The following is a 13,607-nucleotide window of genomic DNA, read 5'->3' as shown; positions in this document are numbered from 1 at the left end:
GTTCTTGTTTATAACAGCAGGTTTTTGTCTGTGATCACAGCATAACTTTATAATCCTTTTTCCCCAAAGTCAAAACTAGATTTTGGATGTAAATGAATAAGGCTATTTAGATGATTTGTGCTTAAAGTGAAATAGAAGCAACGTCTGTTTCTCGTGTGGTCTCTGCCGGATACCATAAACAGATCTCCCAGGTGGTCTGACTGTGAGTGTGTGTGTGTGTGTGTGTTAGTGTGTGAGTGTGCGTCGTATCGTGCATGCATGTGTCTGTTTCTTTGTGAGCGGTGGTTTTTAGCATGTTAGAACCCATGTATGTGTGTTTAAGAGGGAAGGGAAAAAAAGGGGGGGGGGGGGGGGTACAGCACTCGTGTGGAGGATAGCCAAGCTCTCATGGATGGAGGCGCACTCATCAGAGCCAAATGCAATCTGACAGCTGAGTTTAATGATATTTATTTCCAAGCCACACACTTCCAGACCTGCTCTGGGTCCATTCTCTCCACTGGACCTAAACTCAGCGCAATGTCTGAAACCTGGTGTGAGTTTACTCGTAATGTCTGTGAATGGAGAATGTTTACAACATTTTTTAAGAGTGTGTAAATGAAGTGTGTATGGCTGCACATTCATCGTACTGTCTCTATAAAAATGTGACTGCACACACGCTGACAGGCATAATGGATCTTTTATGACAGCCTGGATAGACACAAACCTAACCGAAGGTGAAGTAACCTGCTCCTATACCTGCCACCCTGAGGAGATTAATAATCGTGGCGGCAAGTCCACACATCACTGTTTTTCGGCCCCACCGCAGAGCTGCATCTCCTCACAGCTCTGTTCAGTGTTAGCCCGAGCACCAGGCCACAGCCGAGCTCACAGTGGAGCTGCAGCAGACACCGTTTTCTGACCCATGCTTTGAAAGATTACATGTTGGTTGTTTGGTCCACCTCTTTGATCGACGTTAATCTCACCAACTTCAAAAAAGGTTGTTGACAGGTATTTATAAGGCAAATATGTGTTACCCTATTACTTGAGATGGATATGCGTCGTTTCAAGTGAAATTTCCCACCAACTATTGGATAAACAGGCATTAAATGTACTATATCCTTGGATGTACAGTGCATGGATATCACAAACTAAGTTTGTTTTGGAGCCATCGTCAAGTTGCAACTTGTCCAACACTTGAGAGTATGACTAAATACCGTATGTGCAAAATCAGTGACATTGCTTAATTTAATGTTGACATGCTACTAAACTGAGCTTGGAATGCCTTTGTTAGCGAGCATTAACTTATAATTTTGTGGCATTAGAATGCTGACAGAAGCATTTATCCCAAATTACAATCATGCTGTGAAGATGTAATAACAGACAGTTATTTTTTTGCAGAATTTTAAAGAAAAACAACTTTGTCAGGTTGGATTGGATTTGAAATATCAGGGTAATACTATGTCACACAAACTAAGGCACACACTGTGTATACACATATATATATATATATATATATATATATATATATGTATCTCAACAGGTCTATACACTCAAGTTTAAACACACAGGTGAACAATAGTGAACTATAATTGGAACAAATGCAATCATTTGTGAGTGCATACAAAACCATAATCTCTGGTTGGGTGAGAGCTAGTGTTGATGTAAATTGCAGTTTATGGCTTTTACTTGACTGCCTTTTGTTTTCATACAGTCCAATACTTGTTAAGACACGGATGACCTAAATATTTTGTAAGTGAGCTCTACAAACAGTTGCCATGCATGTCAGTATCTTGACACCGAGAGAAAAAAAATCCTCCACGTTTAATTTTTAAAAAGAGACAATCAAAAAATGTACAGTCGCGTTCAACGGCAACACTGGGTTGTTTACTGTTGCTGACATAATGAGTGTATGGAATGGAATGTAGGGGGTGATACAAGTTGTACTTTATTTTTTATTTACTTTATAACTTTTTAACCGTCATGTGGAGGATAATGTGGTAGAAGATGAGTGAGTGGGTGTGTGAGAGTGAACTTGTCTCTTTATATTCTTTTATTATCTCTTATCAGGTAATTATATTTCCCACTTCCATTATTTAATCCTTGATATATTTCCTTTACAAATATGAATTGTATATTTCCATTTATCTTCTTGTATCTTATGCAGAAAGGAAGTCAAATAAATAAAGTTACGTCAACAAATATGTGTGTGTGTGTGTGTGTGTGTGTGTGGGAGCCACCATTTAGAAATGAGTACAACTCAAGTGTCACGAGAACAGTCTCCCGTAGCATTGTTTAGTCTTGAGGTTCTATTATGCTATCAGCTGTTTGGAACAACCTTTGACAGTTTGTCTGTCGGACAGCACACGTCAGCAGGCAGTTAAAAAGAATGTCACTACTCCAGATGTCTCGCCCATTTTACGCATGAATTACTGTAATAGGATCTGACAGATAGGTTAAGGTCACATAACTCATGGAAAGAACACATTTTAGAAGTGCTAATGCAATAACTTCCACGCCAGCAGTAGTCTGAGCCAAGCCAAAGCACATCTCTTTACCTTATTTTGTCCATTATGCCTTGATGTCCAATGAAAGTAAATATTCCTATATGTATATATATATATATATACATAAAATAATACACTTTGCATCAGCAGTAATTGGTTTCTGATTAGCAATACTTTTAATGTTATTTGAGATATAATATATCTGAGGTCATGTTAATGGCCCATTTTTCAGCTAAGTCCACTATAGCTGATTACCTGATGCACTCAAAGACAAACGTAGGTCAAGGCTCGGGCTGCATTTTGCAAGGACAAACAATCATTCAATCAGTCCGTGCCAGTAAAGTGCGTGAGAGGCTCTGCTCCACCCCATTTCATGAATCATTCCTCATCTGTCCAATCTGTAATGTCAGATAAAGCAACATAAATCAGTTGTCTATATAAACATTCTTCATAAAGGCTGGTGAACATGTGTGGTTGAAAATGAGCCAAGTCGTTGTATGATTCATGTGGGTAAGGTTCAAGCCAGACAACAGAATAATTTAATTTGCATCCACGATCTGGTGAGCTGGAATCCAACCAGTGTAAATAAAATGTCAAGTCTCTTATGACCTCGTGAAATTTCCTTTGCTGCTGTGGTAGATCCATAGACACAAGGTTTCGATCACCCGGGATTTTGAGAAACTTCAGTTTGGGGCTTTGTTCTCTACAAATTGGTCCCCCTAATAAGTGTTAATATGATATGAATCAAAATTTCCTCACGAACGGCTTAACCAAACACATTTTGCAGCATTTCAAGTGAATCGCAAAGATTGATTTGGAAAGGCAGAGTCAACCAGCAGAAATCTTTCCAGTGAACAGAGACATGTACATGCACAGTTTAATTGAGCTCAGGCTGATTTAGACAGGCAATCGGACAACTTGCCAAGTCTGAGTCTACATGTGGAAGAGAAAATTGATCTATTGGCCATGTACGCCTCCATAGGTGGCGCTGTATCTCTCTATGAGCTAGTGTGTATTGAATCAGTTTCCTGTTTCTCCTTCTACTTCCAGGTCAAAGATCGGGGAGGAAATTCTGAAAACTGCCAAGTCTGTCTCTAGTCCGACTAAGCGTATACATGCAGGAGTAATCAGACTATGGATGGCATTATCTGGGAATATTTGTTCGACTAAGACTAGCTCGATTTTAGTCAGACTAACGTGTTTACATGGCATTAAGAAAATTGGATTATTGTCTTAGTCTGACTAAAATCAGACTGTTAACATGCGTGTAAACATACAGTGTCTTGCCAATGCAAATTCTGACAGTTAAACTTGCAACAAAAGAACCACGAAAGTGTTTTGAAAACAGACCATTCATAAAAAAAAATGTGGACATAGAGAAGAAATAAGAATATTTTTTCTGAAATAAAAATATACCAAACAACCACCAGGGGAGTGACTTCCCTGGTTGCAAAAAAAAGTCAGACTGAATGGAAGTCTATGGGAAAATGAACCCACTTCCCACTTGATTTATAACATCAGTCAACATTGTCCTGAAGCATTAATGGTCTCATTCACTAGTTTCAGCTCTTCTTCAATAGAATATTATGTCAACAGTGTAAATTATGCTCCCTTTTGTAGGAAAATAGAAAATAAAGCACTGCACTTATGAGTGAACAGCAGTGTGATTGACAGGTGCTAACGTCCAATAGCCTGCAGTTGCAAAATGTCAACATGGCGCCAACCAAATTACCACAATATGACAACCAGGTAGTACCTGTTTATAAAACAAAGACTTCTTAACTCATGAGATGATTTTAAATGTGGATATATAAAAAAATATATGTACAAGAGAAGTTTAGCCTTTAAAACATTGAAGAATGAAGAAGAAGAAGCTGCCGTTATACTGTGTTCATTCACAGACACATAGCTGTCCCACTCTCTGTTTTATTTTTTATTAACATACCACCTACAACCTATTAGATTTTCATGTGTCACTATAGCCAGCAGAGACTGAAAGTGAAAGTGTGCCCTCAGCAACACATGATGAGAGGAGAAGATAACACAACAATAATGGGCTGTGATAACAACGAGGGGTGTGGGGGGGTTTGGCTAACCTTGGCTCTATCCTAAGCTCTGTGTTTTGCTTTGTTATCCACACACCTGTCCACATTACGCCATCTATATTTTATCTCAACTGAAGAGCCTCACTTTTCTCCTCCTCTGGCCAAGGCATCTTCTTAGTATAGTGAGGATTTTGTTTACATTTGAAAACATTCTCCATTTCCACCCCACAACTGCAGCTTACTGTGTAAGTGACAGGGTCTGTGGTGCAACCAGAGGTGTTCTTACACTCTGCGGGGGCCCCAGGCAAAGAAGCTAATTGGAGGCCTCCACCATAGCCCCCTACCCTCATAACCTGTACACCCTAAACCATATCAAACAATTAAATCAATTAAGTATTCTCTATATAGCATGCTCTTCTTGGTCAGTGTGTTTTGATAGTGGAGACCTTTTCTCCCACCAGTCAGAAGGGGCCCCATTAAGGGGGCTTTGATGTAACAGTAGTGAGCTGCATATTAGTGGGGTTTTAGGGGCTTCATGGATGTCAATGCAAAATATAGCATTAGGCCTGGCTCTCTGGGGCCCACTTCTTATTTATGTTTTTTGGGGCCCAAGAAGTGCTGCTGCAGGACACTATACTCATAAAGGGGCCCTGTTAAGGGGGTTTGTAAGTAACGGGGTGGACTGCATATTAGGAGGCTTTATGGTTGTCATTGAAAATGTACCCGAGGGGCCCCCTTTCTTGGGGGATTTGCCTGGTACGCCTGTCCTGTTGGTGCACCTCTGACTGCAACCAAACCACCAAAGCAAAACGTAAGGAGAGTGTGCAGCAAATGGAAGTTTAGATATAGCCACTTAATTCATTTCAACCTGGGGGGAAATGCGGCTTTTGAAAAGCAGTTATGGTACTAGAAACCTATAATCCCTATGTCATCTGTTTTGACAAGGCAAAGACTTTTCTGGTGTCTCCAAAAGACACGAAAGACACAAACAAAGGAAAAGCCATACACATGTGCTTACCCAAGCTTTGAACTTTGAAAAAAAAAACAAAAAAAAAACCCAATCACCTCATGACAGACTAAACTATGCTTGCACATAACAATAAAGTTAAGGGAAAGTAAATATGTTGTGTGGAAGCAATCTTATGCTAAAAAAAAAAAGTGGAGAAACATTTTTGTTTGGTCTGCTCGATAGACCAAACTTGTGTGTGTACTCTTCGGTGCCCACTACAATGAGTCACCAGCTGTTGTTGCTAAACAGGGAAGTTCAGGTTCTCTGTCAGTTTTCTCTGAAAAGACTTTACCTTTGTCAGGAAACTGGCAGTGGGACAACTCGTGAAAAGGATGTTTTCTTTACTACACCCAGTGTTTGTCAGGTCTGAGGAGGGAAGGTGGGTTATGAGGAGGTCGATGGAAGAGCTTGGACCAATTTCTATTTCAATCTCTCCAAAGGACGAGGATGTCCATCCTTTTGGGAGGAGCGTGTCGCCTGTCTCTTACCTTTAACCCAGACTGTGACGTCAGATAAGAGGAGAATGCAAACAGACCAGAACGCAAATCCCAATTTCATAATAGTTTTCTTTGCCAAGGCTGTTGCAAAAACGTTGTATAATTTGTTGAGTCTAAGGTGTTTGTAGACTATTTTGTTGACAAGAAAATGGGAAGAGAGCACACTTTAAATGTAGAATATTTACAACAGTGACCTTTGACATTTCAATTTGTTACCGCAATCTCAACCGACAACATTGAACATGATGAGAAGACCAAAAATGGTTTATGTACATTAAATATCCACTCACATGATTATTGAGAGAGAGCATTAACACCAGCGCGTCTGTCTCGGCCCATCAACAACTTCCCGTCCACTTTCAGACCCTCATTTTTCTTCTCTCTGTGGTCTAGATGTTTTTGAGGGCGGTGGTGAGGCTTTATAAGTCTGGTATTGTTCCGCATTCCAAATGCTAGCAGCTAGCTGCTCCGCTTTGCTGGTATCCCATTTGTTGAGTGCTGCTAGCAGTGTTATTGGGTGGTTGGCAGTGGATGGCACAACAGAACAAAACATCAAACCAAAACATGAACGCAGTTTTCGCCTCCACTATTGTTATCCGTAAAGCCACGTTTCTTTCATCTCTGATGACACATGTCATGTTCTTTTTATGTCTTGTATAATACATTTCTTTCATAATCACCTTTAAAGCATTCATTCAAATCACACAGGAGGAGAATCTAAAAGGGAATATCTGCTAACCTAAGAACTTGTGATTCGCTGCGATGATGTTTTTGCCCTGTAAAAAAAAAAGAGTCTTGTGCTCAAAACGTCACTACTGTAAACACATTAGTGGGAGCTTTTAGGTGTGGGGATCCTCTTTCTTTTCAGACTTTCTTGTATATTTTGTGACACAGTGTTTGGTACCTGATCTGGGAACAAGAAGCGTGAACTTAACCCATAAACACAATGGTCGGCCAGAGTCAAAGAGTCAGACACGATGAAAGCACTTCCCTTCCATTGACCTCTTGTCATTCCAAGCCTGCTGTGTTGTGGAGAAAGATCAAAACAAAAGCCTTTGTAATCTGATCCTCATTCACCATCAAACAACCACTACCAACAAAACAACAAACAGTGAGGTAAAAGGCCACAAAAATAGTTAAGGAAAGGCTCATAATGCCTGACAGTGTGGATCTGTGGAAAGAGATATTCGGGGCTGTCTGTTCCCTTGTCTGCTTTCTGCAAGTTGGTCTGGACACACCTTTCTATTTATTTCCGGCAAATTCATTGGATATAATCTCTCCGCTTAAGTTTCCATGGACAAATTCCAAAAATGATTTGGGAAAAAAAAAAAATTAAAAAAGATAGAATATCCTCAACAGTAGAGAAAACACTGGTCTCTCAAACACATGAGAAAACCAACAATTAGTGCAGACTATCAAGTTACAAGAGAGCTAGAGAGTGAGACTTTTGGAATAGCTGGAATTCCTCGCAGCGCAGGTGCAAACATTGTAAGCTCAGCTACAGTGAGTGGGAAAAAAAAAAAAACCTGCAGCTTTGCAGAAGATATCAACTGTAATATGAGTATTATTAAAGTCTCACATGTGTTTGCTGAGTTTAGGCCCTTTTTGATGCAATCAGGGTTTTATATTGTGCAGGATTAAAACGGGAAAACATCAGCAAGCACCACCTAAGTGTAGGAGGTTGTGTTGTCCTTTCAGAAAGCCACAAACAAAGCATGACTCATCATGGCACTTAAGGACGGCCTGAGAGAGACATTTTTTTCTTAATCCTCTGTGGCTTCCCTTAGTACGCAAACTATTCACATATAATGGAGAAGGGTGTTGTTTTGAATTATAAGAAGAGAAGGCGAGAACAAAGAGAGTGGAATAATAAGAGCACTGAAAAATGCGTGTGGATGAATGGCAGTTGTTTTTGAGCATATCACATATCAACAGGTAGTATTGTCTGTCTGCACCTTACCATTTATATCCATGTGCGCAAGCAGCACAGCACAGAGACAGTAGACAAATAAGCATCAAATATCTTAAGAGGTGACCTTTCAGTACACGTCAACAAATAAACTAGGGTGGTGCCATTTTCCTTTATTGTAGCAGCTGTCTTAAAATACACCCGTGTTTAATGCCCGCACTGACACGACACAATAGCTGCTGGAATACTTTGGAAACTACTTTGGAAGAAGTCAATAAAAAAAAACAATAAATGATACCTTAGATTTAGTTAATTGTGGGTCACATCGTAATAATTGTGTTTGGGGGTGTTTTTTGAGGAGAAATTGACTTCACTTTAAAATGAAACTTAACCTCAAAATACACCTTTTTTATATGTGCTGGGCCTTACTTTATCCCAAAAGGCTGCCATAATTCACTTGGGAAAGAGAGGTGAATGGGGGAGTCCTCTGTCTTTCCACCTCCATTACATTAGATGTAACTATTTATCAAACAGTGGACATTTAATTTTGTGTTGCACACACCAATGGAAAAACTGTTAGGTAACAAATTCCCCCAGGGTGGCACAGTTGGATCACATGAGTAAGAGGTGGTTCAACTTGAGCAAAAAAAAAAAAAGAAAAACAAAAGAAACAGACAAACAGACCACGCCCCAGCCACACTGTTGGAACCTAACGTGTACTCAGAGCAACCATCTGTGCAGTTGTCACGTAGGTTGATTTGGGGTAAATTGGCATTGAACGAGGAGTGAAATGAATTACATCAATAGATAACATCGATTAAGAGAAGTAGAGCAAGACACAATCAGGTGAAAAAAAACAATAATTAAACGTCTCGGTTTGGCAGCAAATGCATAAACAAAATTAAGGTGCTTGGCATAATCACTGCCCAAAGTTTATGCTTTGTGTTTTTCAGTTTCGAATGAAGTGCTGTAGGTAATCAGGTTGTCTCACTAACCGCGGTCATTGCCCTATGTGTTTTCACTGAAACATAAATGTGTTCTGACACTTCAGTGCTATCAACGACTGGTGTTTCACGCCTTAGAGACCCGCACGAGACGGAACAGCAGCCAAACTATACAGTGTGCGGCAAGTTGGGAATTTCTCTTTCCATACATCTGTGCGCATAACTGTACGGGATTGCTGTTGATGTAATAACAGCTCTTTAGAAACTGCCGTGCATAGCAGTGAACGATGTTTTATGACTGTTTTCAGCCTGTGTTGAGTGGATACGCATGCTGCTAAGCAACTGCTGTTAGTAACACTGAAAAGACATTAAGATTACTGAAGCTATGAACACCTTCTCATTATGATTTTGGCAAAGGTTAATGGCATTAAACACACCCTTGTAAAATGAAAAGGCTATATTTGGACCTTTTTTTATTGCTGCTAGCTTTATCTTCACGTACAAGCTGAGGTAAGGTTAAAAAAAAAAAAAAAAAAACTATATATTGACATCTTTTGACATTGAAATCAGATAAGGATAAGTGTGTTAAGACACCTGTCTTAACACCTGGACGCAGACATGCTTGGAGTCATGATGGCGGACTAGTTTGACACTGAAAGCAGCGTTACAAGTATGAGAGCTGTCAGTTTGGGTGAGGTGCATTATCTAAACAATCAGAGCAGAAGTAACGAGACACACATACAAACAGCCATGAAATGCCTAAGTGTAATTCCTCTGGGAATTTTAAAGCTTATTTAATAAGCCACCTGATGAGTAAGACACAGAGTAATGACACAAACATTGTATATAGTAAACAGTAATGACTAATGTCTCTATGGAAGGGAATTCTCTCGGATTGGTGTTGACATGGGTGACTCCCGTCTGGCACGCGATGTGGGCTTAAGGGCATAAACAAAACCTGTGTCTGGCTCTTCCCAAGACTCTTACCAATACCCAGCTTTCCTGATACAGGAATGCTCTTCCAGGTCCTGATAGAGACCAGGCCCATGTATGCTCCACTGAATCCATGTACTACTGACCCCTGCCAACTCATACATATGACATATGGGTCTGATCTTATCTAGTAAAAGACATACTTTTCCGTGATTTTATTCTCATTTTCATAAGAGGAAAACAACTTCGATGTATCCCTCCATGGACCGGGGGGGGGGGGGGCATGCAAACTCTGTTGTGAGGCAACAATGCTAGCCACTTCACCACTGTGTGGCAAACCTTGATCCATACAAGTAAAAAACACATTTATTTTCTGCTGCTTCTGCAAAGAAGTTATTAAGAGTCACCTTATTCCACGGCCACACATGCGCACAAATCAATCAATTCTTTTTTTTAACCTTCTTGAAAGAGAAAGTCGCTACGTTTATATATAATACATTTTGCTCAAGTTCACATATTTTAATACCGTACCTTGAGACACGTGTTCTTGAGTCCACTTAAGCTCTGTTTTACAAGAGATAAGAAGCCAGGTTAATCCTTGTTACATTCCCTTTGTTTTTTATGATAATATAAAGTTATATGATACCGTCTTTTGAACAATGGACGCTGCAACGTTATTGCCTTTATAACCCATATGACCCAACTTTAGGGTTACGTCCTGATCTGACTCTTAATGTAAAGCGTGTCACCCTTTATGGTCTTAGTGTGTAACAATGAGACATCTAATGGTGACACTGCGGAGTGCAACAAACTGAGACTTTATTGCTTGCATCTCCCTTTCCCAAGAAGTCTCAGCCGTATGGTACTAGAAAGGATGTAAACACTCTTTCACAACTCTGTCCACTCTCCCACCCGTTCTGCCGTTTCCTCCTTCCCCATCGGTTTGCGCGTCAGGTTTTTTGGAGCAGAGTTGTTTCTCTTTCGGTCGAGTGGAAATGGCAGCCTTCACAAAGCAAGACCCTTGCCTAAAGTACGCACATAATGGGCTCATGCTGAGGCTGCAAAGGCAGACGTTTTATTTTAAAGCGCTTGTGAAACATACTTAAAAAGGTGCTGGACCTTTAAGATTAGAAAGAAGTCTCACACACGCACACACGACACATAAACATGATGGGGTGGAGTTGTTTGTTGAACTGTTGCTGTGTTACTGCGAATATAATTCTTTATATATGCAGCCCTGCCACCAGTTTTGTGTAATGTGTCTTTAATCTCCCGGATCATGTTATAAACGTGATTCTTGACCTCATAAGGGACTGTGATAAGTTACATCTTATCGGCCGCAGGGTGATCTCTCGCTTAGTGAGAAATGTGGAAATGCCGCGAGTAAAAGGTGAACTGATAAAATAAAAAGGCTTCGCTCATGATGTCCTGATTAAATAAGTTGTTTAATCAATTAGCACTAATCTATTGATACAGTCATGTCTGGCACAATCACGACTAGTTTACTCTTTCATCAGCAGACACAATTCACAAATAGGCTCATAAAGCAATCCCTTTCTATGGGTGTGTGTGTGTGTTCTTGTTAACTGTTTTCACAGCTGAGGAGCACCAGAGAGGCCTGTCCACACCTCCTGACAGCTGTGTTCTGCTCAGTCACGCTATCAAGGCACAGCCATGGTCTTCTCCTCTGAGTACAGGGCCCCCTAGAGTTGAAGTTACACATGCAGCCGTCTTCTGAGAGTCTCCATAACAGAATTCAAAGTGAAACCAAGTTGGGGAAAAAAAAAGATAATACTAAGAATAATAATGCTAATAATAATAATACTAACAATAATAATAACAATAATAATAATAATAACAATAATAATAATAAATATTCATGTCATGTATGTCAGATGAATATTACACTTGCACTTGATAATGTAATTTATAGTGTAATAACTGTGTCCTTTGTCAAGTGTAAGTGCCCTTACATCAGCTTTATGGCTGATAAGATTGATTACAAATCAGCAATTAATCATCCTGTTGAGCAAGCAGCTGTTTATTTGATCATATCAGGGGGGAAAAAAGTAGCAGAGAGGGAGAGATAGTGAGGGCAGGAACCGAAGGGGTGAGATTAGGAGCATGGAGATAGTAAGCATTGATGATGAAGATGTGGAATAGTAAATAAGAGAACCTATAAAGCAAATTCTGCCGTTTCGTTCCGCTCGGGGTATATAAGAGAGTGGACATTATTATTATGACGCAATCAAATAAGAGAAAGCTACAATCAAACTGGGGAACTCACCTGCAAAGCGGATACATTTGACCGTTGTGTTTCCTGCAGATGAAGAAAACGAGGGAGTGAATAGAACTTTGGATAACTTGGATAACTATGGCCTTGAAGAGGGTGTGTGCTGTTTACACACACCTCTCACCTAATATGCTCTCAGACCAATTAACGACCATAATGTTTGCTTTACTCCGTTATCATTATTATTATCTCAAAGGGTGCAGTTTTCACAAGCTTTATAAAGCTCTCGCTATTTAGTTAAAGGCATTAGTGCTTCTTTGTGTATATAGTGTAGAAAATAAATTGACAGTGAGTGAAAATATACAATATTGATCACTGTATACATACTTAGGTTTACAGTTACGTTTTGCACCGCTGTCTGTGACTCATTTTGCAAAACAGCTCAGTAGCTTTAGAAAAGCTTCTTTTTTTTCCCAGAAATGTCTCCTCATGACATGGTGTTTACAGAAAGTGGTGATGTAAACTGTTTAGACATAACTTGCTCTATAAACTAATTGCATAGAAAGTTTTTATCTTTGAAAACTAAATGTTATATTTTGAATTAAAATGTGAACCAAAGTCAGCCGAAGACAGGTTTCGGTTGTCCTTAATTCTAAAAAAGTATTCTTGCCAATCACCTGTGCTAGACTTTCTTTATTTATTTGACTGTGTTTTTTAGTGATATGTAATTCTGTATTTTTCACAGCCCACAGCATTGAAAACTGATGTTTTATTAAATCTCGGTGGCCAGCCGTAATTTGGCCTTTGATTGTTTCATCTTGAACGGTCCAAACACATCTCGGTCAAAAATCTATGAGATCTTCATGCCTGTGAGGGTGAATTCATATTGTTTTTATATTTATGGACCACTGTCATCATGTGACCCCGTTTTGTTTTGCCGGTTTTTCCCTGTTCTTTTTTTCATAGTGATCACGCGAAAGTGACAGAGAAAGATGTGCACAGACAAGGTGAAGGAAAACAGTGAGTCATCTACTTAGTCCAAGACTCGGAGGAAAACATACACTCATCACCTCATAAATTATCCAAAACAGACTAGTGCTGACAAATATTCTGCAAATAAGGCGGTGTTGATGGCCATTATCAGGTCACAAGGTTAAAGCAAAAGATGTATTTTTCACATTTTTATCCACTGACAGAAAAATGTATTTGTGTGTGTTTGTAATGTCGCATTATATTAGGTCCAAAAACTGCGATACATCTTAGACGTGAAAAAGCAAAGAAACACTGAATTAAAATGCCAGATCTGAGTGTTCATGTCAGTAAGTCATGAGTGATAGAAGGAGTTTGACAGTGGGAAGATCAAAGGTCTGATAGTACTGAAATGGTGCACACACACACACACACACACACACACACACAGACACACATGTCTAGCACCAGTATGCCACTATGGAACATAACACATAAGAGATTGCTTTATAACGAAACTCCTGTCTTCTTTTGGTTTCATTTCTTTGTGTCAGCAGAACAAAAAAAAAACAATCCCATCAAACC

The sequence above is a fragment of the Solea solea genome, chromosome 1, assembly GCF_958295425.1.
Source record: "Solea solea chromosome 1, fSolSol10.1, whole genome shotgun sequence".
Taxonomy (NCBI): Eukaryota; Metazoa; Chordata; class Actinopteri; order Pleuronectiformes; family Soleidae; genus Solea; species Solea solea.
Note: the sequence above shows the minus strand (reverse complement) of the source record.